The following is a 26,441-nucleotide window of genomic DNA, read 5'->3' as shown; positions in this document are numbered from 1 at the left end:
GGGAGTGCCCACGCATGCGCACACTCGCCCTTCCTTCCAGTAACCTCGAGAAGAACGCAGCTGGTAAGACTGCCAGAAGCCGAGGGCGCATGTGTGGTTCCACCAACACCCTAGTCGCCTCCGCCTTCTGTCCGCCCGCCCAGCGATCTCCCCTCTACAAACATCGCCCGGAAATAGTGCCCATTTCTGGAAACCAGGCCTCGTTAACCAATCGTTGCTAGGGAGCGGGAAGACGGGCTTGCCGGGACGGCCGTCTCATTGGCTGGCTTGGGGAAATGGGCGGGGCCACAGGTCGCCGTGCGGCCAAAGAAGGGAGGTGCGAAGCGAGGCAAAGTTACAGCCGCCGGGGGAGGCGTGGCCCCGGGGGCGGTGGAGAAGGCGAGGGGGCGGAGCCCGGGACCGGGGCGGGGCGACCGCGGGCCGGGAGCTCAGCGGTCGGCGGCCGGCGGCGGGAGATCGCGGGCGAGCGGAGCGCAACACTCGCTTGGTTGGGGAGATCGGCGCTTGGCCGGTAGGTGACGGGGCGGGACCCTGGGGCCCGGAACGAGGCGCCCAGGGAGCGGCTGGGATGGATCGCCCCTCAGCCCCGGGCTGGCCTGCGGCCTGGCCCCTCGCCCCGGAACAGTGGGGTTGGCGGCCGGGCCAGCGCAGTCCGACGTACCTCGTCCAACCCACTCGCGGCGGTCCGCGGGCGCGGCCTCGCACGCGCTGCCGGCGCCGCGCTCGCCCCGGGCCTCCAGGCCGCGCACTCCTGCTGGCCACACGCTGGCTCCGAGCGCGCGCAGGGGCGCCCTGCTTCCCCTTCACCAGGGCCCCGCGCCGCCGCCAGGCCCGCCCGCCTGCTCTGCGCCCCAGTGCCCCCAGGATGAAGCTCGCCTGGCGTGGGGCGGACGTGTCTCCTGCAGGAGTGCGCCCTCGCATCTGCCCTGGCGTGAAACCCTCCTGGTCTTTCCTGGGGAGTTCTCAGGTCACACCTCAAGGCGGGGAGCACGAGCTAAGCCTGTCCTCAGCATGCAGCGGGGCAGTGCTGGCCGCCCGCAGCATCCCCCCTCCGCCCTCTGAACCCAGTCCTCCTCTGTAATTCTTCTAGGCTCTCCAACTCGGGACTTTATCTGTTGGTTCAGATGTAATATTCCCATCTTGGAAACCCATCGTGGCCCTGGCATCTTGCAACCACCGGGCACCAGGCAGACAGGGGCCACTTGTACAGTTTCCCACCTGCCGGGGAGCCTCCTTAATGCTGGCTAATTTCAGAAAAAGTGTTTCCTTCCTAGTCGAGGTTAAAAAGTTGCTCTCGGCCCTAAAGGGTAGACTGGAGGTATGAATGAGGCAGAGGATAAGTGGTGAAAGGTACATACATCAGCAAAGTAAATGGTAAAACTACTCTTGATCACTGGAGACAATGAACACCAATGACTTAACTAAGGACCCTAAAAGCACGTGAAATTAAATGATCAGGGTAAGGTCATGGTATAAAATAGCAGTCTGGAGTTTATTCCAGGAAAAATGTTGAAAACCCCTTGACTAGAAACATGGTCTTTCTGAAAGATTAGAAGGAGACAGTATCTTAACATTAGTGATGTGTTTTTTACTTAGTGTTTTCATACCTGTGAGCTCTGTTTTCCTTCAGATGGCTGTGTGGTAAGACAGATTGTAGTGTCCTGTTTTATAAGTGAGGCACCTGAGGCAGGTGTGTATGAGGGGAGTGGGAGTGGTATGTATCTTGCCTGATGCCTCATAGCTGGGACTAAGGATGGGTCTTCCCCAGAATCCTAGATCAGGACCACATTATAGAACTGAGATGCAGACAGGAGGGAGAAGTTTTTGGTGTGGTTTTTATGCTGTCAGTGTGAGAGGACAGGTAAAAAGTGCTTGCCTTACTTCGCTTGTGTTTGGATTTACTCTTGGTGTTTTTTAAGTGATATCAATCAGTTCCTTTGGAGCGATGCCAGACCTCTGAATTTTTCAGACACCTTTCGGACATCCTCATTTATTTTGAAGGGTGTGGAGAACTTCTCAGAAGATCTCAAAATAAAAGTAATCATCTCTGACTCTAATTTTAGAGATAAGTACCCAGGTGTATGTACCAGCTCTTTGTGAAATCAGACAGCAAGACGCTGCCAAGCTTCAGGCCATCTTCTGAGTGTTTTCTGATTATAAGGAGCAGTTCTGAAGGGGGTTTTTTGTCACTGGTATTGTCTGTTAAGGGTTTGTGGGAGCGGCACCACAGAGACCCTGCCAAATCAGTCTCCCTCTATTAAACAAAAATGTCTGGTTGGGCCTTTTCGCCTCAACAGATGAAGGTTTGGTTCCTCATTTTGGTTCTCCTGTTGAACACTGACTCCTTTGTGATCTGCCTGGAATATGTGTATATCATTTACTGCTGAGAAGATGACTTGTGCTGGTTGGTTGTCCAGCCCTAGGCCACTGTTGTGATTTTTGTTTTGTTTTGTTTTGGTGATTGATAACAGCTCATCCCTGGCCAGGGTCTGGTGAGAGATCTGCGGAGATGTGAAAGAGATGAAAGCTTTATCCAAGGTTGTTTTCTTCGTTGTTGGCACCCTCTGAACAGTGTTGTATCACTTTGGCCTGTGAAGGCACTTTTAACTTCCTATTTTTTTTCCTGTCTCAATGGACAGCGCATGGGCTTTCCTAACAAGCCTGCCTGCCCCTGTGAAGAGCTGACAGATTCATATTGGTTGGTTTGACAGATGTGCTTTCTGGGGGGAAAGTTCAGAAATCTTAAAAGCAAAGTCAGTCCTAAGTAAAAAGTCTAAGTCAGCCCAATACGCATACAGGCAGCATATTTCTACTGATGGCTTCCATCATCTCAAGGTTGTTTTTTTTTTTTTTCCTGGCAAAAGGTTAAAATGCAGCTAAAATTCTGCTTTCGTGATTAATAAGTCACTACCGCAGTTGTGTCTGATGCTTCCTGTTTGCCCCATTTTAGTATTTCAGTTAAACTGGAAACATCTGAGCATTATGGGCACTGTTGATGGCACCAGTGTGAAATTGATGGGCCAGGGACAATTCCATGTCAGTGGATTTAGGGAGCTCTAAGGATGTCAGCCCCTCTAGTCTCCACACACTACGATTCCCTAGTAAGAGAACAGAATGGGGCGGAACATCTGCAAGAGCTGGGTGGGCATTCAAAGTGATGCATGTGTGAAGGTTTTGCAGTTACTCTGTGGTGCTGGCTAAAATGCTGAAAGCAGTAGCCCAGAAGGGGAAGGCGAGACCCAGGGCAAATTGTAGGGGAACATTTCTGTTGAACTGAGCGGGACATCGAAGTATGAGATTTTTCGTTCTAGGCTTATGACTGCCTGAATGACAATGCAGAAAAAGTCTTTTTTCTTCAGTGGCCGGTGTGCTCTTTGTGTTCTAAAGGAGCCTCTTCCCTTCTTGCTTTTCTACATCTCTTAATCCCTCAGCTCCCTGATAGAAATCCCTTGAAATTATGTGGCATCAAGAATAATTTTATAGCCAGTCTTTCTATTTTCACACAATGCTCATGTGAAGAAGGGCAGGGACAAAGATCAGAAAAGTGAAGCCTCATAAGGAGAAATAGACAGGATTGCTCAGAATCTAAACCCCCTTTTCCTGACATCTAGGTCACTGCTTTTTCTACTAACTTGCTCATGAAACGGTAAGGATTTTCCTCCCCCAAAACATGTCAGTTTTGAATATAACGAAACCAGGCTAGCAGCTTTATTTATTTATTGTACCAGTCAATTGTTAATTGATATTGATTGTTAATTAATAAAAGGCTAAAAGAGGAATAGCCTGCTGTCTGGACAGGTGTGCTTGTGCCCATTTTCCAGATGTAGAAACAAAGGCAGAGAGCCCGTGATTTGTCCAGAGCAACAGAACAAGTCCTTGGTGTCTCCGTGTCACATGTGGTGGCTGAGGCTGTCAGGTCAGAGAGACCTGGGTCAGGTCGAGGTCTGCCACTGCCTGCCTGTGTGCCCACAGGCAAATCACTTCACTTCTCTAATCATCAGGTGCCTCATCTGTGAATGGAATCAGAAATACTTAACGGGAGTGTTTTGAGTAGAAAATGAGAGGACATATATAAAGTGCTGAGCCCAGTGCCCGGCACAGAATACAGCGACTGTAACTGTTGCTGTTGTTGTTACTGTTGGTGGTGGTGGCAGTAGTAGTAGTAGTAATAGTAGCAGTGATAGTAGCAGTAGTAGTTGCCAATTAATGCATTGTGACTAAACCTGTTTTCTGTAAGATGATGTCAAGAAGAGTCAGACTGCCTGACAGGCCAGAGTCATTTTCTCAGTAGGACTTTTAGGGGGACAGTTCTTCAGTCTAAAAGCGTCAGCTGTCGTGTTCTCCCTGCCTTACACTATATACTGTCCTCACCATACTCCAAATAAGCCTACAAAGGTCCAGGCTCTGCCCAGTTGACAATCCTGACTCTGAGCTGGAGACACAGCTGGGCCTGTCTAGGGGCTTCCTGCGTCCCACATGTGATCAAGTAGGTTCCTGCATTAACCCTGGAGGTGAGGAAAGGGAAAATACTGTATGGCATGTAGGTCAGCAAGGACTTGCTCTTTGTCTGGGGGACTAGGAGGGAACATTTGGTTCTGAGGAGTGAGGTTCCCACTACCACATGGCATCCCCAGCTCGCCGTCCTTTCCCTCTCATAAAGATGTCTTTGGCAGCTTCTCTCCAGGACTGTGTCTGGGAGCCCAGGATCTGCAGTCAGGGACTTGCAGATTTCCCTTTAAATCTCACAGGAAGCCTGGAATGGTGGTGTGTGTTTCTGTAGTCCCAGCTACTTGAGAGGCTGAGGCGGGAGGATCACTTGAGCCCAGGAGGTCAAGTAGCTATGGGCAACATAGCGAGACCCCATCTCTTAAAAGAAAAACATTTGTTTTAATCTCACAAGGGAAAAAAAAAAAAACAGTTTCATATTATATTTTAAAGTCTTTTTTCCCCTTAATACAAAACAAAAATATAGGCTCTCACCAGGCTGCCATTCCCTTTAAATAACATTTTGTTTTCTCTTGGGGAAGCTGACTTGATGGCCGAAGAGTCATTTCTAAAGTGAAGCTAGTTTTTAGAAAAAATAGATCACCGGATGTCAAGCCTCATGTGGAGCTGGGTTCAGATGAAAATGAAACCAGCAGGCCTGGCGTGGCAGCTCTGCACTTGACTTCAAGCTGGAGGTGAGAGGCAGAGTGTGCCTGGACCTTGCTCCATAACTGGTTGACCCCACAGAGTGCATTTGATAGGTGCCTTAGTCATTTTCCAAGCAGCTTTGCTTAGGTGAGCAGAGCACTTTCTCTGGAAGGTGAGTCACTCGTGCAGGGGTGTAGGTGACAGGCGATTTATTCCCCAGCACAGTTGCAGAGAAAGTCCTGAGCAGACCTTTGTGAGGAGCCCTCTGCCACAAATCACCCTCATCCCAGCCCCGGGCTAGGAGGCTGGGGGCAGGAGGCAAACAGGAGGCTTCTGGGGCCTGCGGGCTGACAGCGGAGGGGGGATCGTAGACAGGGCACAGAGCCCAGATCAGCAGTGTCACTGACTCCTGAGTCCAGCCACCTTGAGGGTGGAAAATGGCCTGCTTCCAGTGACAGTCAGCAGAGAAGCAGGAGGGGAGCTTTGGCCCCAGGGAGCTGGGAAATCCCTTGGCAGAGAGCAGAGCGACAAACCCTATTTTGGTGTGAAAAACCTTTTAGGAACGCTTTTCCACCTGCCTCCTTTACAACCACCTGAGTTGGAGGCTCTGCAGAGCTCCAGTGATTGGAAAGGTGAGATTAAACCCTGGATTTCAAGAAGCTTCAGGAATCCCAAGCCTGCCACCACCTCAGTTGTCTACACTTCTAGGACCAGGGTTTGGACCCAGAAAGAAGCAGCAGGGGGAACTCCTGAGCCATCCCTCCCTCCCAGTTTCTGGCTACTACAGCTTCTCCTGACCCTCTTTCCGCTAAAACCACTATCAGGTGACCATTAAGGCAGAGATTTTCTTCAGACACTGTTCTGGACTAGTGCAGCTGGTGTTGAACTTGACCACTTATGGCCAGGGACATCTATAAGCAATGTCCAGGACCACGTACAAGGAGCGCTTGACTTTAATGAAGCTACAGCCGAGGAACGGTTATTCTCTTGCAAGTAATATTGTTCCCTATCTCTGGCAGACCACCAACCCAGCCCCTGTACCCATACTCCATCAATCTGGACCAACCAGCAGTCACTTCCTGCTGGCATGGCTAAATAACCTTAACCTCACTGTCCAGAAAGAGCTGTTAGGATTACAGCCTGGACATGATCATTCACATTTTTTGCAGTGAGAAAATGCAGGAGAGAAAATGGTGGCCCAAGAAAGCCAAGTGGTTTGCCCAAGGCCACACAGCTAGTTAATGGCAGAGCCTGAACTATAAAACCCAGACTCTTCACTGTGCTCTGCTGCCAGGGAATGAAAGAACTAATCCTGAAGCAGGATTTTTTTTTTTTTTAAACTAGCTCCTCCTTTTATTCTCCTACCCCAACCCTATCACTCTCAGCCTTTCTGCAAGCTCTGCCAGGCCTGGGAAGGGTGGAGCCACAGCAGCTGCTGCCCTGGGTCTAAGAAAAAGTAAACAGAAAGCTATTTGTTGGACGCTCTCTTATACCATGAGGTTCATGTAATCAAAAGGAGGTCAAGGTTGATAAGAAAATACAATTACCAGGAAGTCTCAAAGGTTGCCCACACCTTTAGAGCACTTTCCTACCTAGCCAAGCAGTATCTCACCTAGAGTGGGTATTTAGTAACTATCAATGATTGATTACAGGGGTCCAAACTCACAGTGCATGAAGCTCTTCTGCATCTTTCTTCTGTGCAGGAGGTGCATGCATACTCTGCGTGTTATCCTAGCTGATCTGTCTGGCTCCTCTCAGTGAGAGGCTCTTCCTTATAGGTGAAGCATGATTTCATGATGTCATATCTGGATGGTGGCCCCTGTAAATGCAAAGAATTATTGTAGCCAAAATCCACCTTCTACTGACATTAATGTTTCCTTTTACTGGGCCAGAGTTAAAAGGTAGATATTTCTGGTCGATACTAGGGATAGCCAGGAGGGTTGGGAGGAAAGGAGGCTTAGCCAGCCTCCAATGTGGATGTGGTTGCCAATTAAGATAAATGGAGGCCGGGCGCGGTGGCTCACACCTGTCATCCCAGCGCTTTGGGAGGCTGAGGCGAGCGGATCATGAGGTCAAGAGGTTGAGACCATCCTGGCCAACATGGTGAAACCCCGTCTCTACTAAAAATAGAAAAAAATTAGCTGGATATGGTGGCACGTGCCTGTAATCCCAGCTACTCAGGAGGCTGAGGTAGGAGAATCACTTGGACCTGGGAAGTGGAGGTTGCAGTGAGCCAAGATCCACCATTGCACTCCAGCCTAGGCGACAAGAGTGAAACTCTGTCTCAAAAAAAAAAAAGGTTACAAATTGAGTCTTTTGACCAAGGGAGTTGATTGAACCCACCAGGCTCCTTGAGTCCTGCCCAACAGTCTCCACTGGCAGATGCTGTGCCTGAAGAGGCAGGAATAGCTTTGTACAGACCAATGTGAAGGACAGAGTCCTGCACCACCTCCCTCTAGCATGTATTAGATACACACAAATATATGCAAATCCGAGCCCAGATGGGTGTTGTCCAGTTCGGAAGGGTTATCTTCTCAAGCAGTAGAAGTAATTGGGTCTCTAAGTCAGCATTTAGCACAGGGGATGGCAGGAGTGGCTCCACAGCCAGCTTTCAGGACGCCTGCTTGCTGGGATGCAGTTAGAATACAGCCACCAAGCTGTGACTCCCTCCCTTCCAGCCTGCCAGGTGATTGGACAGTGTGGACACGTGTCCCTGTCCAGCTAGACTCCCAGAGCCTATGGCACTCATTTATTCCTCAGAAGTGTGTCTGTCCTTTCACTCAGGAACACTTGCCAAGTGTGTCAAATGGGCCACATCTACTAGGTGCTAGAAAACCAAACACAATTGAGGCACTGCCCTGGAGGACCTCACCATGACAGGGGGAAGCTGGGCACGAAGGCAGACACCTCACAGGTCAGCCCCGGTGTTGGTCGGGAGCCATGACAATAGGAGCTGGAGGGGGCAAGGAGGCCACCGTGCGCAGCCCAGTGGCCCTCCTTTTCCAGCTTGAGCCAGCGCTGTCAGGCGTAGAGCGTCTTGGATTCTGCAGGTGCCTGGGTGGGAACCCCTTGGTATTTCTCTCATCCTGGGGTCTTGTACCAGTCATCAGCTTGGAGTGGGAGCTTGGTAACAATTGGGAAACTTCGACACTCTGGGGGAAAGAAGTGCATTTTCAGAAGTGTAGAGACACTCAGGAGAAATGTGCTCAAATGTTGTTTGGACACAGTGGCTCATGCCTGTAATCCCAGTGACTTGGGAGGCTAAGGCAGGAGGATTACCTTTTAGGCCAAGAGTCGGAGACCAGCCTGGACAACATAGTGAGACCCACCTCCAAAATTTTCTTTTTAAAAACTAGCTGGGCATGGCCAGGCACCGTGGCTCACACCTGTAATTCCAGCACTTTGGGAGGCCAAGACAGGCAGACCACTTGAGGCCAGGAGGTCAAGACCAGCCTGGCCAACATGGTGAAACCCTGTTTCTACTAAAAATACAAAAACTAGCCAGGTGTATTGGCCGGCACTTGTAATCCCAGCTACTCAAGAGGCTGAGGCACAAGAATCACTTGAACCTGGGAGGCGGAGGTTGCAATGAGCCGTGATCGCACCACTGCACTCCAGCCTGGGCGACAGAGCAAGACTCTGTCAAAAAAAAATAAAAAATTAGCTGGGCATGGTGGTGCATACCTGTAGTCCTAGCTACTTCAGAGACTGAGGTGAGAGGATCGCTGGAGCTCAGGAGTTTGAGGCTGTAGTGAGCGGTGGTTGCACCACTGCATTCCAGCCTGGGTGACAGAGCAAGACCTTTTCTCAAAAAAGAAAATATAGTTCAAAGTAGAATCAGACAGTGAGTAGCCAGCTAATAAAGACTGACCACCTCCCACCCTTCCAGGCGGGAATTGGGAGGGCAGTGACCACCCTGGCACATCCCATAGGCTTGTTGCCACTAGAGAGTTGCAGGCAGGTGGATCAAGGGAGTGCTTCTAGGTAACTGGGTTCAGCCTTCCAAGAAGGCCTTTCGAGGGTTTCAGCAGAGAAGCCTCTTCATCATCCTCATATTCCCGCTGGCCAGCATGGTGCCTGAAACATAGTAGCCACTGGTTAAGTATTTGCTGTTGACTGAAAGTACAAGACTTGAATCCAGACTCCTGCTAGGCCCTGCTGGCCTCAGGGAGGACGAGAGAACCACGGGCTGTTTCATGATTTACCCTGTTTTACCAAAGAATCGTGTGAGATCCTCTGAGAATATTCCTCATCATGCCCCATGTCCCGAGCCCTTTTTTCCCTTCCCAGTGGAGGACAAGACTATGACCCCTCATTATAAATGGACCCCTCTGCCAATCATGTCCTCAAGCTGGTTGCTTGGGCCAGCTTGTCAAAGAGCGTGTGGGGCAGCATCTGAAACGAGGCCAGGGTGAAGGTTGCCCCGCCGCAGGGCGGAGCTGGACCTGTGCCTCCTTCCATGCGTTGGAAGCCTTCCGTGGAAAGCCGAGTTCTTTGGGTTTCTTGTTTATTCTGAAGTTCCTCAAACTAGTTCCTCAATTTCAGAACCAGTCACCAGTGACTGCAATGAACTTGAATTCTCCTGTGCAGGGAGCCTGAGCCTGTCTTTCTTCATCTTCTCTGAACACAGGTAGACGCTGCTTGAAGCCCACTCCCACCTCTGAAAACCAGATTTCCAAACCCAGAAAGGAGAGGCGGGTGGTTGTATTTCAGCGAGATTGACCGTAGCCTAGGGAACTTCTTGCTCAGAATCCACCCCGAAAGGTTAAATAAGGAGAGCTGTTTTTCACAACCAAAATGCTGCTTGTAACAATGATCTCAAAGCTTGGCAAAATCACAAAGTACGTTTTGAGTCATCAAAGAAACTGGCTGTGTTTCACATTTTAGTGTCAAGGGCAGTGATGGCCTTCTAATCTTTGGAAATCGGTCGTTGTTAAGTGGCATACAGGGCAGCCCCACTTCATCAGAATATTCAGTTACACAAAATACCCTGAGTTGCAGATTTCAATGACACTTGAAAATTTTTTAATCTTTAAATTATTTCTTATTTTTTAAAATTTTTTGAGACAGAATCTCACTCTGTTGCTCAGGTTGGAGTGCAGTGGCGCGATCTCAGCTCACTGCGACCTCCAACTCCCGGGTTCAAGCGATTCTCGTGCTTCAGACTCCTGAGTAGCTGGGATTACAGGTACCCACCACCACACCCAGGTGACTTTTGTATTTTTAGTGGGGGCAGCGTTTTGCCATGTTGGCCAGGCCGGTCTCGATCTCACAATCTCAGGCAGTCTGCCCGCCTGGGCCTTCCAACGTGCTAGAATTACAGGCGTGAGCCACTGCTCCCGGCCTGAAAAAATTTTTATACAACATACATTAAACATTCCTTGTGGCTTATTGTATAAAATTAAGTACACGTGTGGCAGGTTTTTATCTCAATACTACTTTGCCCCACATGTTCTCCTGCATATTGGGTCTCTGTGGATCCGTGATGCCCCCTGCGGCATCTTTTCTATTTGCTGCTGGGTCTCCTTGTGCAAAGGATTTGAAGGTTGAATTGAAAATACCATTGTAATACCTCTCTTTTAAAGCTTATAAAATGCCCTATATCAGGGCCTGGGGGCAAAAGTAGTGTTGAAATTTATGAAGATAGCAAATGCTGCTCAAGTCTTTGTTATAAAAAGAATGGTAAATATTAGCTCAAGAAGCCTGGAGCCAGGCTTTGTAAAGTGAAGGGCACATTTGCATTTGTCATAGAATTTCTCGTTGGGATGGGCCCGGCTATGCCAGGCCTGGGTGGGCTGAGGAATACAGACCCACCACAAGTCCAGCTTGGAGTCTTTCTTCCCTGTTGTCATTTTAAAGTTGTTTTTTCCAGAACATAGGCTGGCTGTAGTTCATGCTTCATAATTAAGGTGCTTCCTCCCAGGCCAGTCCCTGGATTTCTCACTAACCTTTGACTTGTGACAGCTTCTGCATCTCGGTCCCAATTTTTAAATTGGGTTTAAATTGGATTTAAATTGTCATGGTTAAGAGTATGGGCTTTGACATAAAAGTCTGTTGTGCAAATCCTGCCACTGCCACTTTGCTTCTGCGTGGCCTTGGGCAGTTTACCTGGCCTACTGAGGCCCAGTTTCTTCCTCCTTGTAGAGGAATAACATTAGTGCCTTGCTCACAGAGTTGTGAAGCTTCAAGAAAAAAATGCATGTATTACCTAATACATGGCAAATAATAATAGCTGCCATTATTATTCATTTGTATGAGTACCAACAGCCAGCATGTGGTTATATGTATACAAATAGCAGATTGTTGCAACACCCAGAGATGACCACAGAACAACTAATTTCAGCTTTAGCTGCCAAGGAATTGTGAGTCCCAGTTTATCACGCAGAGCTGAGGCACTGCCAGTGGACACAGAAGCCAGATGGGGTGTGCAGAATGCTCTTCAAAGAACATCTTCATGGGTTCTTGCCGACAACTCTGTCCCTCTGCTCTCAGGATTCTCCTCCTCCTGCTTTGACCACATCTGTTCCAGACTTTCCGTCTGATGCTAGGGCTGCTGGCTAGAAGCTGTGGGAGGTAGCCTTCAGCGCCTCATAGCAGCAACTTTCAAGCAACTTAACACTTACGGACCATCACATCTGTAATCCCAGGACTTTGGGAGGCTGAGGTGGACAGATCACTTGAGGCCAGGAGTTTGAGACCAGCCTGGCCAAGATGGCAAAACCCCATCTCTACAAAAAAATAAATAAATAAAATTAGCTGGGCATGGTGGTGCATGCCTATAATCCCAGCTGCTTGGGTGGCTGAGGCACAAGAATCGCTTGAACCCCGGAGGTGGAGGTTGCAGTGAGCCAAGATCATGCCACTACACTCTAGCCTGGGCGACAGCGAAATTGTCTCACAAAAAAAAAAAAAAAAGAAAAGAAAATCTTACAGTTCTGGTCATGCAAAGGTCTGACTGCTCATCTTGTAGCAGCTTCCATCTCACTGGAGGTTCCACTGATGTTTCCAGAGTGCCCACTACATGCCAGGCACTGTACTATGTAATTTACACTTTGTTCCTTGCATTGAGTCACCCTGTAAAATTCTGTCATGTGGGTTTAAGGATCCCTGTATTACCGATAAGACTCCTCAGTCTCAGATTATGTGACCTGCCCATGGTCACACACCAGAGTATTGAGAAACTAAGATTCAAACTCAAATCTTCTGACTCCAAGGCCATCCTGTCGTGTGGCTGAATGGCCATTCCTCAGGATTAGTAAGTAATATATTGGAATAAATTACCTCTGAAGGTCTTTTAGATGCTAAGATCATTTTGATTCCTTTATGATTTATTTATCCATCTACCCATTTTCTCCCCATCTAGACTGTAAGCATGTTGAAAGCAAGGATAGCATCTTCACAGCAAATAAATAGTGTGTTTGGAAACCACCTATCCAATGCTGCCTACTTCTCTGACACATAGAAACAGGAGAAAAGAGATGATAACCCATTAAAAGAGTCACCCAGAAATTCCAATCCCAGGAGCTTACCACCTAGAATTCCTTCTACAAGTACACATAAATGTGAATAAGGATAGGGTTTTTTCCATTATTACTTATAAATGAAAAATTGGAGCCAGGCGCGGTGGCTCACACCTGTAATCCCAGCACTTTGGGAGGCCGAGGCAGGCGGATCACGAGGTCAGGAGATCGAGACCATCCTGGCTAACACGGTGAAACCCCATCTCTACTAAAAATACAAAAAATTAGCCGGGCGTGGTGGTGCGCTCCTGTAGTCCCAGCTACTTGGAGGCTGAGGCAGAAGAATGGCGTGAACCTGGGAGGCGGAGCTTGCAGTGAGCCAAGATCACGCCACTGCACTCCAGCCTGGGCGACTAAGCGAGACTCCATCTCAAAAAAAAAAAAAAAAAAGAAAGAAAAATTGGAAACAGTTTCCAGGTGGGCAAATGATGGTACATCTGTACCTTGCAATCTTATGCAATCTGATGAAGCCTTAAAAGGAATGAATTAGAGGTCAGTTGTGGTGGCTCACACCTGTAATCCCAGCACTTTAGGAGGCCGAGGTAGGTGGATTGCTTGAAGTCAGGAGTTCAAGACCAGCCTGACCAACATGGTAAAACCCCGTCTCTACTAAAAATACAAAAATTACCCAGACGTGGTGGCTGGTACCTGTAATCCCAGCTACTCGGAAGGCTGGGGCAGGAGGATCACTTGAACTCAGGAGACGAAGGTTGCAGTGAGCCGAGAATGGGCTGCTGCACTCCAGCCTGGGCAACAGAGCAAGACTTCCGTCTCAAAACAAAACAAAAAAAAGAAATAAATCTACATGTGCTGAGATGGAATAGTATTCATAGTATCTTGTTAAGTGAAAGATGCAATTTGTATGATACTACATGTGTATAATCCCACGTTTCTTTTAAAAATAGTCCCAAACTATATGTTTGTGTATGTATAGTAATTAGAACTAGAAGGATTTACATGAAACTTAAGTGTTTTTTATGTTGCAGAGAGGAGGGGACGGTGCCGGGTTTTTTTTCTATATACAATTTTGTTTTGTTTACATTTTTATAATTAACAATTATTTTGGTATTTGAAAAAAATTTTTGAGATGGAGTCTCACTCGGTTGCCCAAGCTGGGGTGCAGTGGCGCAATCTTGGCTCACCACAGCCTCTACCTCCTGGTCTCAAGTGATTCTCCTGCCTCAGCCTCTAAAGTAGCTGGGATTACAGGTGCCCACCACCATACCCAGCTAATTTTTGTATTTTTAGTAAAGATGAGATTTCCCCGTGTTGGCCAGGCTGGTCTTGAACTCCTGACTTCAAGTGATCCACCCACCTTGGCCTCCCAAAGTGATGGGATTACAGGTGTGAGCCACTGCACCTGGCCTGAAAAAAAAAATTTTAAGCAAGGTGAAAGATCATATTTAAGGAAGGTAGGAGAGGCTAGCTAGGAAAACTGGCCTCCCTTGGGTTTCCCATACTAGGACTAACCCTGCAATTCCCACCCCTTTGCACAAGCAGTGGAGGAAGGGCTGATTTTTCTCTCCCTGGTCCATTTCTGCTGTTTTTCACTCTATGGGGCCACTCGTGCCCGGGGCATCTGGTCCATCCAGCACTAGCACAGGCCTGTAACCACGCATGCATTTGCCACTGGATAAATCAAAGCAGGAAACCGTCCCCATCTTCTGAGCACCTTCCTACTTCTTGAGTCACAACTGATAAAAAACTCTCAGTCCCCATCAGAGAACAAGGGAGGGAATGAAATGAAAACCAAAACCAGGAAGGACAAGCTTGCCGTCTCCAACCTTCTGTTTTAGCGGCCCAGCTGCCAAAACTCAGTGAGCAGAACAGAAGAGCCACAGACGTTCGGGTGAAGTTTCCCGCCTGCACATGGGTGTGTGCTTGCATGTGTGTGCGTGTGCATGCACAGGGTCGCAGAAACCTGCTCATCACGTATTTATAAAGCCCCAATCTCAAGTGTGGACCTAATGCCTCCTAAATTCTCATCCCATGCCAAGAGATTCTTTTTTATTGTTTTCATGATAAAAAGTATTATTTGGCCAGGCATGGTGGCTCATGCCTGTAATCGCAGTACTTTGGGAGGCCAAGGTAGGCAGATCACTTGAGGTCAGGAGTTCGAGACCAGCCTGGCCAACATGGTAAAACCCCGTCTCTACCACAAATACAAAAATTAGCCGGGTATGGTGGCAGGTGCCTGTAATCCCAGCTGCTCAGGAGGCTGAGGCAGGAGAATATCTTGAACCTAAGAGGCAGAAGTTGCAGTAAGCCAAGATCGCACCATTGCACTCCAGCCTGGGCGACAGAGTGAGACTCCATCTCATAAAAATAATAACAATAATAAAAATAAAGAAAAGTAATACCTACAGAAAAAATCAGTAGAGGGAGATACAAGAAACTGTTATTGGGGATCCCCTTAGAGGAATGGAGGAAGGGAGGGAAGGACTCATGCTTTTCATTGGCACCCCGTCTGTTTTATGTTTTTGTATTTGTTTTTGTTTTTTTTTTTTTACCGTTTAGAAACATTATCTGTTAAAAATGAGAACGAAGGTCGGGCACAGTGGCTCATGCCTGTAATCCCAGTACTTTGGGAGGCTGAAGCAGGTGAATCTCGTGAACTCAAGAGTTCAAGACCAGCCTGGGCACCATGGCGAAACCCTGTCTCTACCAAAAATACAAAAAATTAGCCAAGCGTGGTGGCACGCACGCACCTGTCCCAGCTACGCGGGAGACTGAAATGGGAGGATCACTTAAGCCTGGGAGGCGGAGGTTACATTGAGCTGAGATCTTGTCACTGCACTCCAACCAGGGTGACAGAGTGAGACTGCATCTCAAAAAAAAAAAAAAAAAAAAAGAGAACTGAGAAAACTAATACATGCTCACTGAAAAAGTGGAAAAATTAGAAAAGTATAAAAAGAAATATTAAATCATCCATAAGCCCACTACCAAAAGAGAACCATTGCTATATGTTCTAGGTATCTACATTTTTATAAATGTCATTATAATATACAAACACATGTATATAGGGTCATATTTTAGATATACTTCTTTATCCTCTTTTTACTAATATAATATCCCATTTTTCCATATTGTTAAATGATTTATAAATATTTTTAATGGATGTTCCATGATTTATTTAATAATTATCCTTCCCCTGTAATTAGACTTTTTTGTTCTAGTTTTTTACTGTTACAGAAATACTGTGACCTTTTTTTTTTTTTTTTTGAGATGGAGTTTCTCTCTTGTTTCCCAGGCTGGAATGCAATGGCGCAATCTCAGCTCACCGCAACCTCTGCCTCCCGTGTTCAAGCGATTCTCCTGCCTCAGTCTCCTTAGTAGCTGGGATTACAGGCACGTGCCACCATGCCCAACTAATTTTGTATTTTTAGTAGAGACAGGGTTTCTCCATGTTGGTCAGGCTGGTCTCAAACTCCTGACCTCAGGTGATCCATCTGCCTCAGCCTCCCAAAGTGCTGGGATTACAGGCGTGAGCCACAGCACCTGGCTTTTTTTTTTTTTTTTTGAGACAGGCTCTCACTCTGTTGTCCAGATTGGAGTGCAGTGGAGTGATCATGGCTCACTGCAACCTTGAACTCCTAGACTAAAGCAATCCTGCCACCTCAGCCTCCTGAGTAGCTAGGACTACAGGCACATGCGACCATGCTCAGCTAAGTTTTGTATTTTTTTGTAAAGATGGGGTCTCACTATATTGCCCAAGCTGGTCTCAAACTCCTGGACTCACGCAATCCTCCTGCCTTGGCCTCCCAAAGTGCTGGTATTATGGGCATGAGCCACCACGCTCAGCCCCGAACATCTTTGATTATGCTTTTTTCTGTTTTTTTTTTTTTTTTAATTTGTTCCCTACCTAGATTGCAATTCTGTGAGTTGTGCACACAAAGAGTGGGTATCTTCACTTGGTATGATGCTTGATTGTTCCCAGAGTTCCTTCATCTACATTATTTCATTGAATGAGTAAAAGGGAGTGGGGGTGTGAGGACCAGGAGGAGGGTGAGGAGAGAGGAGACAAGGTGCTGTGGGCAGGCAGAAAAGGAGGCTGTTGTGCAGTGGAGCTGATGGGAGGGGCTTCCTGGGTGGAGGCTGAGCCTTGCCTTTGAAGGACAAGCAGGATGTATGGGGTGGCCCACACAACAGCATGGCACACGTGGGACCTGGCGAGTTGAGTAGCCGAGGGTTGTGGAGAGATCAGACTGGCCAAAGCCAAACCCTATGTTTGGGGAAACAGTGGCCAGAAAGATTATGGGCCACAGAGTTGAGACTGAGCCCATAAGCAGTGCAGAGCCAGCAGATGTCTTTGAGCTTGAGGTTGTCTTAAGTACATGATGTTTCAGGATTAGCTCAGCACGAGGGTGGGAGGTCAGAGAGAAGCTGGAAGTGGGTAAGACCAATGCCAATAGAATAGATGTGAGGGAATTGCCCTAAACATCTGAAGGGGCCTTATAGACAGTAGTTTCTACACGGCTAGGGCTGGCTAGCCATCATCAGGCATGTGGTGGGAATTGGAGGACAGTCAGAAACTTTACCCCATAAATTGTATTTACCCTGCAGTTTGACCTGTGGGATTGGCAGCAAGACTGAGTTTTGGTTTTTGTTTTTTTGAGACAGAGTCTCGCTCTGTTGCCCAGGCTGCAGTGCAATGACGTGATCTTGCCTCACTGCAACCTCTTCCTCCAGGTTCAAGCAATTCTCTCATCTCAGCCTCCTGAGTAGCTGGAATTACAGGCATGTGCCACCACACCTGGCTAATTTTTGTATTTTTAATAGAGATGGGGTTTCACTATGTTGGCCAGGCTAGTCTTGAACTCCCGACCTCAAGTGATCCACCTGCCTCGGCCTCCGAAAGTGCTGGGATTACAGGCATGAGCCACCATGCCTGGCCGAGACTGAGTTTTTGAGGGCATGTCTGATTTGTTTCTTTTTAATAATTGATCTATAAGATTTTAATGATTAATGTACCTTCACATTTCATATCCTTCTTAATGGGAAATGCTGATGCAGAAATTGCTCTCCTGGGAATAAGGCTTCAGGCTGGCCAATGAGTCCAGTTTTGAGGTTCCTCTGGCTGCGTTTCACTCACAGTGCCTGAGTGCAGGCCCCAGTAAGGCCCCTTCCTCCTTCTTCAGACATCTGTTTCTATGTCCCAGGGATCACATGGCCACTCTCCCTCTCCGCCTGAGGGAGAGAGTGAAGCAAGCCTTTCAGAAGCCTGTCACTTGTCAGATTGTTGGCCCAGGCCAGGGTGGGGGTTCTGTACCAATGGCAGGATTTTCTTTTCTTTTCTTTTCTTTTTTCCATAAAGACACAGTCTTGTTATGTTGTACAAGCTGATCTCAAACTCCCAGGCTCAAGTGATCCTCTTGCCTCAGCCTCCCAAAATGCTGGGATTACAGGAATAAGCCACTGTGCCTGGCCAGTGGCTCATTCATTTAATGCCCAGCATCCACCATCTGCCCCTTCTCTGCGACTTCTGCCATCTGGAACTTGACCCCCAAGAGTCTGGGAGGAATGTGGAATTATACCCACCTCACTCATCTGAGAATTTAAACCCTGGGGGTATATGAGGATCAAGCGTGTGCCCATGGTCTGATGCCTGAACTTCATCTGCAGCCTCCTCTCCTGGGACTGCCTGACTTACACTTTACTCACCGACAACTTCAAGCTGCTGGTGATTGCTGCATTGACTTACCTCTGTGCCTTACCTTTTGCCATCCCCTCTACCCAGAATACCCTCTCCTTTTTCTTGGGCAGGTCTTGCTCACTGCTTTAGACTCAGCCCAGGCATCACCTCCTGGGCTGGACTAGGTGTCCCCCTGTGTTCCCGTCACATCTGCTGTGTGTCTGTCTCTGTCCTTGCATCCCTGTATTGTACTGAACTCTTCTGACTTCTTGTCTATTTCCCCCCTAGGCTGTAAGACCCTCAAAGGACAGTGTCTTCTTCCTCACTATACTGCCAGCACTCGGCACAGGGCCCCACACCCAGCAGACCCGGTACATGCCTAGGAACTGCCACGCATAAGATCCTTGCTCTGCAGCTAGACAGGACACTCTGGGGCCAAGACCTTACTCAACATAAAGCCTCAGGCTGCCTCCAGTCATTGGATTTGGAGGCTCTTTGTTGGGTGCCTATAAGTGATTATATCTTTTTGTCTTAAGTATTTTTCTGATACGAATATTACTTCTTTTGGTTAATATTGGCCCAGCACATCTTTCTATGTCTTTACTTCCAACTTTTCTGGATAATTTTGTTGCGTTTCTTTTCATCAGCATCTAGGTGGATCTTTTAAAATCCTATCTGGTTTGCTGTTTTGTAATCTACTCACATGTACCGTGGTTTAATGACATGCTAATATTTTGCCTTAATTCTGCCATCTTGTGTTTTTTTATATTTATTGTCCTTTTTGCTTCTTTTTTCCTCCTTTCCTTGCCTTGTATCAAATTGACAGCGTTTTCTATTTTTCCTTCTTTACTCTTCTGGTCTGAATTGTATTTCTTTTTTTTTTTTTTTTTTTTTTCTTGAGACGGAGTCTCGCTCTGTCGCTCAGGCTGGAGTGCAGTGGCCAGATCTCGGCTCACTGCAAGCTCCGCGTCCCAGGTTTATGCCATTCTCCTGCCTCAGCCTCCCGAGTAGCTGGGATTACAGGCGCCCACCACCTCACCCGGCTAGTTTTTTGTATTTTTTTAGTAGAGACGGGGTTTCACCACTGAATTGTATTTCTATTATTTTAGTCATTACTCAAATCAACATACATATTAACAGTAATTTTTTCTAGTAACATTTAAACGTTTTTGTACATAAAGTCCCCAAAAAGGCAAAGATGATATTACTTTTTACCCATCGAACAACCCATTTCACACATCTTCCTTATTATTAGTGTCTAGATTTTCATGTTTTATAATGATTTAAACTGGCCAGGCATGGTGGCTCATGCCTATAATCCCAGCACTTTGGGAGACTGAGGCAGGCAGATCACCTGAGGTCAGGAGCTCGAAAGCAGCCTGGCCAACATGGGGAAATCCCATCTCTACTAAAAATACAAAAATTAGCCAAGGGTGGTGACACATGCCTGTAATCCCAGCTACTCAGGAGGCTGAGGCAGGAGAATCACTTGAATCAGAAGGCTGAGGTTGCAGTGAGCCAAGATTGTGCCACTGCACTCTAGCCTGGGTGACAGAGGGAGACTCCGTCTCAAAAAAAAAAAAAAAGGCTGGGTGCGGTGGCTCATGCCTGTAATCCCAGCACTTTGGGAGGCTGAGGCGGGTGGATCACGAGGTCAGGGGATTGAGACCATCCTGGCTAACGCAGGGAAACCCCGTCTCTACTAAAAATACAAAAAATTAGCCAGGCATGGTGGCAGGTGCCTGTAGTCCCAGCTACTTGGGAGGCTGAGGCGGGAGAATGGCATGAACCCAGGAGGCGGAGCTTGCAGTGAGCCGAGATTCCGCCACTGCACTCCAGCCTGGGCGACAGAGCCAGACTCCGTCTCAAAAAAAAAAAGATTTAAACCAATTTTTCATATTCAACTATTAATTAAATCGACCAACATACTGTTTGAGTTCCTGTGCCTAGCATTGTTCCTTTTTTCTGGTTTACTTTTTTTCTTTGCAAAGCACATCCTTCAGTGGTTCTTTCAGTGAAGGCAACGCCACCTTACCTAGAACTCCTGTTTGTGTATGTGTGTATTAGATGTGGACTTGTTTGATTGTTTCAAGAAAATGGAATGACCTGTTAAAACCACCAAGTTAAGTCATAACACCCCAGGAGGATTTAGTGGTGTAACTGAACTAAAAGTGTGACAAATTGATGGCTGATTCAGCCCTGACTGACGAGACCCCTCATCAGTAAGGGATCTTCTTCTGCTTCCTGTCTATATGGGCTAAGAAATTATTACCAACAGTAGATGGGCAGATGCTAGGGGTAGTAATATCCACATGGGTAGTAATACTGCTCAGTTCCTGGATGTTCTACATGCCTCTGCCAACCAGATCTTATTCTAGGAAGGAACTGGAGATCCTTGGGTCCCAAGAGAATGGGCCAAGAGTGTCCTGGCTTGAGCCCTAACTCCATGTTGGATGCTCTAACCGTATAAATTGAGCCTCATTTATTCCTGTAGGTAATGTACCTCTCTAAGCCTTAATTTCTTCATCTGTAAAATTAGAGATAATATTGCCAACCTTGCAGGGTTAGTGTGGAATGCATCAACAAGGCAGATAGAGTTCCTGGCACCATGCCCCGTACACAGAAAACATTTATGGACGGTGGTGGCTATTCCATTCCCTGGCACTTGGGAGACACTCATTGAATATTTATGGAGTGGATGCAGAAGCTTACCATAAAAGGCTTCATTGAGTAGATAGGCCTTAAAGGATAGGTGAGATCTGGGCAGACATTGATAAGACAAGCAGCCACTCCTTATGGGAGGAACAGGGTGGGCAGAAGAAGGGAATCAGCCTTGCCCAGTGCTGCCCTGCTCAGGCAAGTGAAGGGATCAGTCTGGAACAAACTGGGGAAAGGGCTGCAGGAAGGGCAGAAAGGGGAGTCAGGGTGAGCATGTATGGGGACTTCTGGGTCTGCCTCGCCAGATGGCTGTTTTGCCAGGCCAGCTTGCTCTGCCTGATACTTGCCCTTGGTTCCCTCTTTTTTTGTTTTTTTTTTTCCTTTTCTCTCTTTTTTTTTTTTTTTTTTCTTTTGAGACAGGGTCTTGCTCCGTTGCCCAGACTAGAGTGCAGTGGTGCTATCATGGCTCACTGCAGCCTCAACCTCCCAGGCTCAAGCAGTCCTCCTGCTTCAGGCTCCCAAGTAGCTAGGACTACAGGCGTGTGCTACCATGCCTGGCTAATTTTTAAATTTTCTGTAGAGATGAAGTCTCACTATGTTGCCCAGGCTAGTGTCAGACTCCTGGCCTCAAGTGATCTTCCTGCCTTGGCCTCCCAAAGTACTGAGATTACAGGCGTGAGCCACCGCGCCCAGCCCAGCCCCTCACTTTGATAGGCAGAGGTTTGCCTATTGTGGCCTGGTGGCCAGGCAAGCTGGAGGCTTAAAAGAGGAAGTCGGGAGAAGATTGGTTTTCAACCAATATCTTATTAAGGAAGTTGAGTCATTCTACTTCTGCTATTTATCCCCTCTGGGCATTCAGAGAAGGACAAGTTTTACTTCCAGATGAAATAGTCATGAGAGGGATTTGCCTTGGCCCCTTGTAGACATTTTCAAGATGGCTCTGTAAGACAGATTTTTATTTCCCTTTCGTGTGTGGAGAATCAAGGCTCCAAGTGTTGCGTGAACTAGGTAAGGCTCAAGATACCTTGGCTATATGGTGCTGAAACAGAGAAGTCCCATCATCTCAGTGATGGCTTTTAGTAGCCTGGTGACAGACAAGAGAATGAACATTCATTTAGCCCCTTCTGTTGGCCAGGCAACCCGATCGGCGTTTCACGTACTCTTCTTCATTCGGTCCTCAAAACAGCTCTGAAGAAGCTAAGAGAAGAAACTCAGAGAAGTTAAGTGGCTAGCTCAAGGTTTAGATGTCGGCTTAGGAGGCAGCAGTCTGGGTTCAACCCCACCTCTGCAACCTGCAACTGCGTAATTTTTGGTGTGCTACTAAACTTCCCTAAGCCGTATCTTCATGTCTGAAAATGAGATGACGGTAGGTGATTTGTAAATAGCGACAGTTAGTGTTCTGAATTGGAGTTGTTTGGCCCTCAGAGAATCTTGACAGATGGGCTACATTCTCAGAACTAGAAGGAACCTCAAAAGATATCCTAGGCCGCTGGTTTCCAAACTCTTTTCTTGGAGAACTAGGATTTTGTAGAGGTCCTCGGTGGATGAAGGGACACTGAGCATGTGGAGCTCCTTCAGCCAGGGCAGCAGTTGCAAATGTGGGTTACATGCCAGTTCCGTGCATCTGGTTCTTTTAGTTATGGGGAGTTGAGGTATGATTTCATTTGACAAAAATGGTCCCACTGCTCTTCTTAAAAAAAAAAAAAAAAATCGTTAAGGCTAGAACCCATAACTTCTGGTTCCCAGTCTGGCATTTTTACTATGCTGTACTTGCTAAAACAGGGAACTGAAATATGATATATTCTTTAAAAGATTATCATCTTTGAAGATTAACATTTAAAACATTGCTTTTGTACCTTCCAGTGAATCAAAAATTTGTTTACTGTAAACCCCATTCCTGCCCTAGAATCCTAGGAACAGAAATTTTGCTGTCAGAGAAAACACCGCTCTTATCACTTCAGAACAGCACCGTCCAATAGAACTTTCTGCAATGATGGACGTGTTCTCTGTCTGCACTGTTGAGTGTGGTAGCTAGTGTAACAGAGGAACTGATTTTCAAATTTTACCTCATTTCAATTAAATGTAAATAGCCACATGGTGCTAGTGGCTACCACTTTGGACAGTGTCGCCTTGAGTACAGAGCAGGGGTCAGGTGGCAGTCCCTGGTCCTTTGGCATCAGAATCATCCAGAGAACTTGTCCAAAGTACAGATTCTGGGCCTAATGCCCAGTGACTCTGGTTCAGCAGGCCTAAGAGGAATGCATTTAAATAACTTATCTGGTTATTCTAATCTGTGGTCAGATTGGAAACTGCTGCATTGGAGAGCTGTTCCTTGGAGTGGAAGAATAGAGCCAGAATCAGGCATTTAGCCTGGCCCTGATCTTCTAGGGAGACTAGAGCAACCTTCTGGGGAATGGCAGATCCTTGGAGAATCTGTTGAAAGCTGTGGACCACGTCTTCCCTGGAAAAATGCAAATTATATTTTCCTCCCTGAATCCATCCTTGAACCCAGATTAAGAACTCCTCATACAGCTAGGCCCAGGGGTTGATCTGGTACCATCCAGATCATTCCTATCCCCCAGGCTTCGCCAGGAGGTCACTGAGGCATCACAGAAGAAAGAACCAACAGTGTCTGTGCATCAGGCCTCAAAGAATATGGAGTGAATTCTGCTCCTTTCCTTTCCTCTTCTGATTTCATGGGCTTATGGGTGAGCCATGTGGGTTTGACTGTTGCCACTACTCTTGTCCTTAACTCTTATGCAGAGAGCAGAGGACCCAATACATTTGGGGCCTGAGTGAAGCTGGGGAGAGTGTCTAGGCTGAGGAATGGATCAGGAGTTGGACTTGCCTTCAAAGGCGGCAGAGACATAACTAGCTCCCACTTCGTCCTCCCCACACACTGCAGGAGGGAGAAGGGGCATAGCAGCAGGGCCATGAGCTGGGGTGACAGCCAGAGGCCAAAGCCCAGGGCTGGGAAGGCCCCCTAGCCAGTAGTCCTGGGCTTAATACAGAACCATGATTTTTGTAGACGAGAGCCCAGATAGAATTAGGGAAGGAGGGAGGGAGCAAGTGCATATGTATGTGTATATGTCTGTGTGTGCATGTGTATGTGTGCATGTGTGTCTGTGTGGGAGGTGTTTGGGGAGAGCCACTGTCAGGCCAGAGTGTCCCAAGAGTAGCCTCTTGAACTTGGAGGCTGTCAGTGAGGGTCTGAGTCATGGTGATGTGGCACAGAAAAGCCAGCCACAGGAGGAGCTTTACAGCTCCCAGGCCGTGATTTGTGCCCCTGGGAGGTGAGGGTCAGCCTGTTTTCCCCATGCCCTTCACAAGTTCAGCTGCCATCTGCTGGGTCAGCTTCTCAACAGCCTCCTTGTTACTGTCTGCCTGCCAGGCTGTTGGATGAGTCATCAGGGAACTGCAGAGGAGGCTCTGAGCATGGCTGCTTCAGCCTCAGCTTCCACTTCTCTGGGAAGAGGGGAGCCTGGTGTGCCCACAGAGGGGCGACTGGGGCCCTGGACAGCTGCCTCCCCAACACCAATATGAAAGGACAGCTCTGGGACTCGGGATGCCCTGCACCCTCTCTGGAGGAGTTCTAGCTCAGGATGACCTATCCAGAAGCCTCCATTGGGCCATGCCAGGCAGGGACAGGCTATCAGAGCCCCCACACAGCCAGATCTCTAATAGCCACGCACCCTCAGAGCAGCAGCTATACCACCTGGCCTCATTTTTCTCATTCATCAGGCAGGACCCTCTCTTCCTCCTCAGCATTCAGGATCATCCTGTCTCCAAAGGTTATGGAAAAGCAATCTTTGTCCTTTGAGTCCCTCATTCAGCCAGCATCGGTTGCCTGGTCTGTGGCCCCTGTGCTATACACTGGGGAGGCACTGTGTACAGGGCCTCACCTCTGCCCTCAGGAGCCTCTTCACTCCAGCAAGAAGCCCCAGGGCTTCTTGACCAGGGAGGACCTTCGTGTCCCCTTCTGCATTCGCCTGTAACCCAGGAGCTTGGGGAGTGGGCATCATAGCCTAAAGATGCTAGGGTCTGGGTCCTGGCCATGCCCTGTCACACGTGGGTTGGGTGACCTTGGACAAGTCTCCACTGAATTAGGCCTCAGCTTCTTCAGATAGAAAGGAGGAGGTCAAGGTCACATCGAGCTCCCTGTGAGCACTCCCTACTGCTGTTAGGTTTGGAAACTTTTTGGTCTGTTCTTAAGATCTCGTTTCCCCTGGTAAAGAGGCTGAGAAAGGTGGGATCGGCTCTGGGCTTAGGTCAGTTTCTTTTCTGGAGGTTGAGTGGGGTGGGGAGATGTGAGGTGGGATGAAAGTACTGTTACAAGAGGTATAGCCGGCCTTGAAGGGCTTTTGCCTAATTGGATTCAGAACACCCTTTAGACTTTTTTTTTTTTTTTTCTTTTAGAGACAGGGTCTTGTTCTGTCACTCAGGCTGGAGAATGCAATGGTGCAATCTCAACTCACTGCAGCCTCAGCCTCCTGGGTTCAAGCATTCCTCCCACTGCAGCCTCTAGAGTTGCTGGGACTACGGCACATGCCACCACGCCAGCTGATTTTTTGTATTTTTTGTAGAGACGGGGTTCCACCATGTTGCCCAGGCTGATCTTGAACTCCTGGGCTCCAGTAATCCTCCTGCCTCATTCTCCCAAAGTGCTGGGATTTTAGGCATGGGCCACCGTGCCCAGCCCCCTCAGACTTCTTAAGATCCTTAGGTAACAGTGAGGCCACCCATTCGGCCTCCTCAGCATCTGGCGTTTGGAACCAAATCCAGGCATCCTTGCAGGAAGCTGGAACTACTCCGAGTTCAGAGCTAGGAGACCCTCGAAGACAGAGATGCAAGGGACTAATCAATGGCGAACAACAAACCCCACCACACACCCCAGCCAAGCTGGCAGAGCCTTTCAGAGCCATCAAGGTGGGAAGACCAGTGAGGCAGATTCAGAAGGAGAAAGGCTTCAACTTAGTACCTCAGTTTCCCACCATCTCATTCAGTCCTCAGGCCTCACAGGGCAAAAGGCCAGAGGCCTTAGAGTTCAGCTTCAGGTGGTGTGCCTGTCTGCCCCAGAAGCAGAGCCGTGATCCAGGGTTCAGAGAGTTACCGCAAGGAAGATGATTTCTGTTAGTAGCAGCTTTAAGACAAACCTACCATCAGAGAGCAGTTATTAAAAATCTCTCTGCATTTGGGACCTTCTCAGGCTATTTCTAAGGCAAGTCATGCCTGAGAGGGGCCCTGCCCTTTAAAAACTCCCAGTCTTTAAAAAGGTTTCCAAATGGTAACAGTCTCAAATCAGTGCTCTTCTCTTTTTTGCCAATTCCAGTCTGCAGGCTGTTTGCACAGATTGTTGGCAACTCTGGTTTGCTCTTCTTTGCAGCTTCCTAGGGCTGGGCAAGACAGAACCCAGAGAGAGGTGAATTCTTGTGCTTTATTCTTTATTTCTTTCTTTTTTTTTTTTTTTTTTTTTTGAGACGGAGTCTCGCTCTGTCGCC

General features: G+C 47.9%; 1 protein-coding gene across 5 annotated transcripts in view; it reads left to right on the top strand.

Moving 5' to 3' along the window:
• Positions 1–406: 406 nt before the first annotated feature.
• The window catches only part of MAP3K14 (mitogen-activated protein kinase kinase kinase 14), a 54,061-nt gene continuing 28,026 nt past the window's right edge, over positions 407–26,441 (top strand). For 3 of the 5 annotated variants that reach the window (XR_012425954.1, XR_012425955.1, XM_005584512.5), the window contains exon 1: positions 407–511. The gene's annotated coding sequence lies outside the window, so the exon portion shown is untranslated. Of the gene's footprint in view, positions 512–1,436; positions 1,460–5,061; positions 5,181–26,441 lie in introns of those variants that run through there. The other 2 variants (XM_065531706.2, XM_065531705.2) reach the window with 2 other exon arrangements.

Source organism: Macaca fascicularis, chromosome 16 (genome assembly GCF_037993035.2).
Source record: "Macaca fascicularis isolate 582-1 chromosome 16, T2T-MFA8v1.1".
Taxonomy (NCBI): Eukaryota; Metazoa; Chordata; class Mammalia; order Primates; family Cercopithecidae; genus Macaca; species Macaca fascicularis.
Note: the sequence above shows the minus strand (reverse complement) of the source record. Positions and strands in the feature narration are given on the sequence as shown.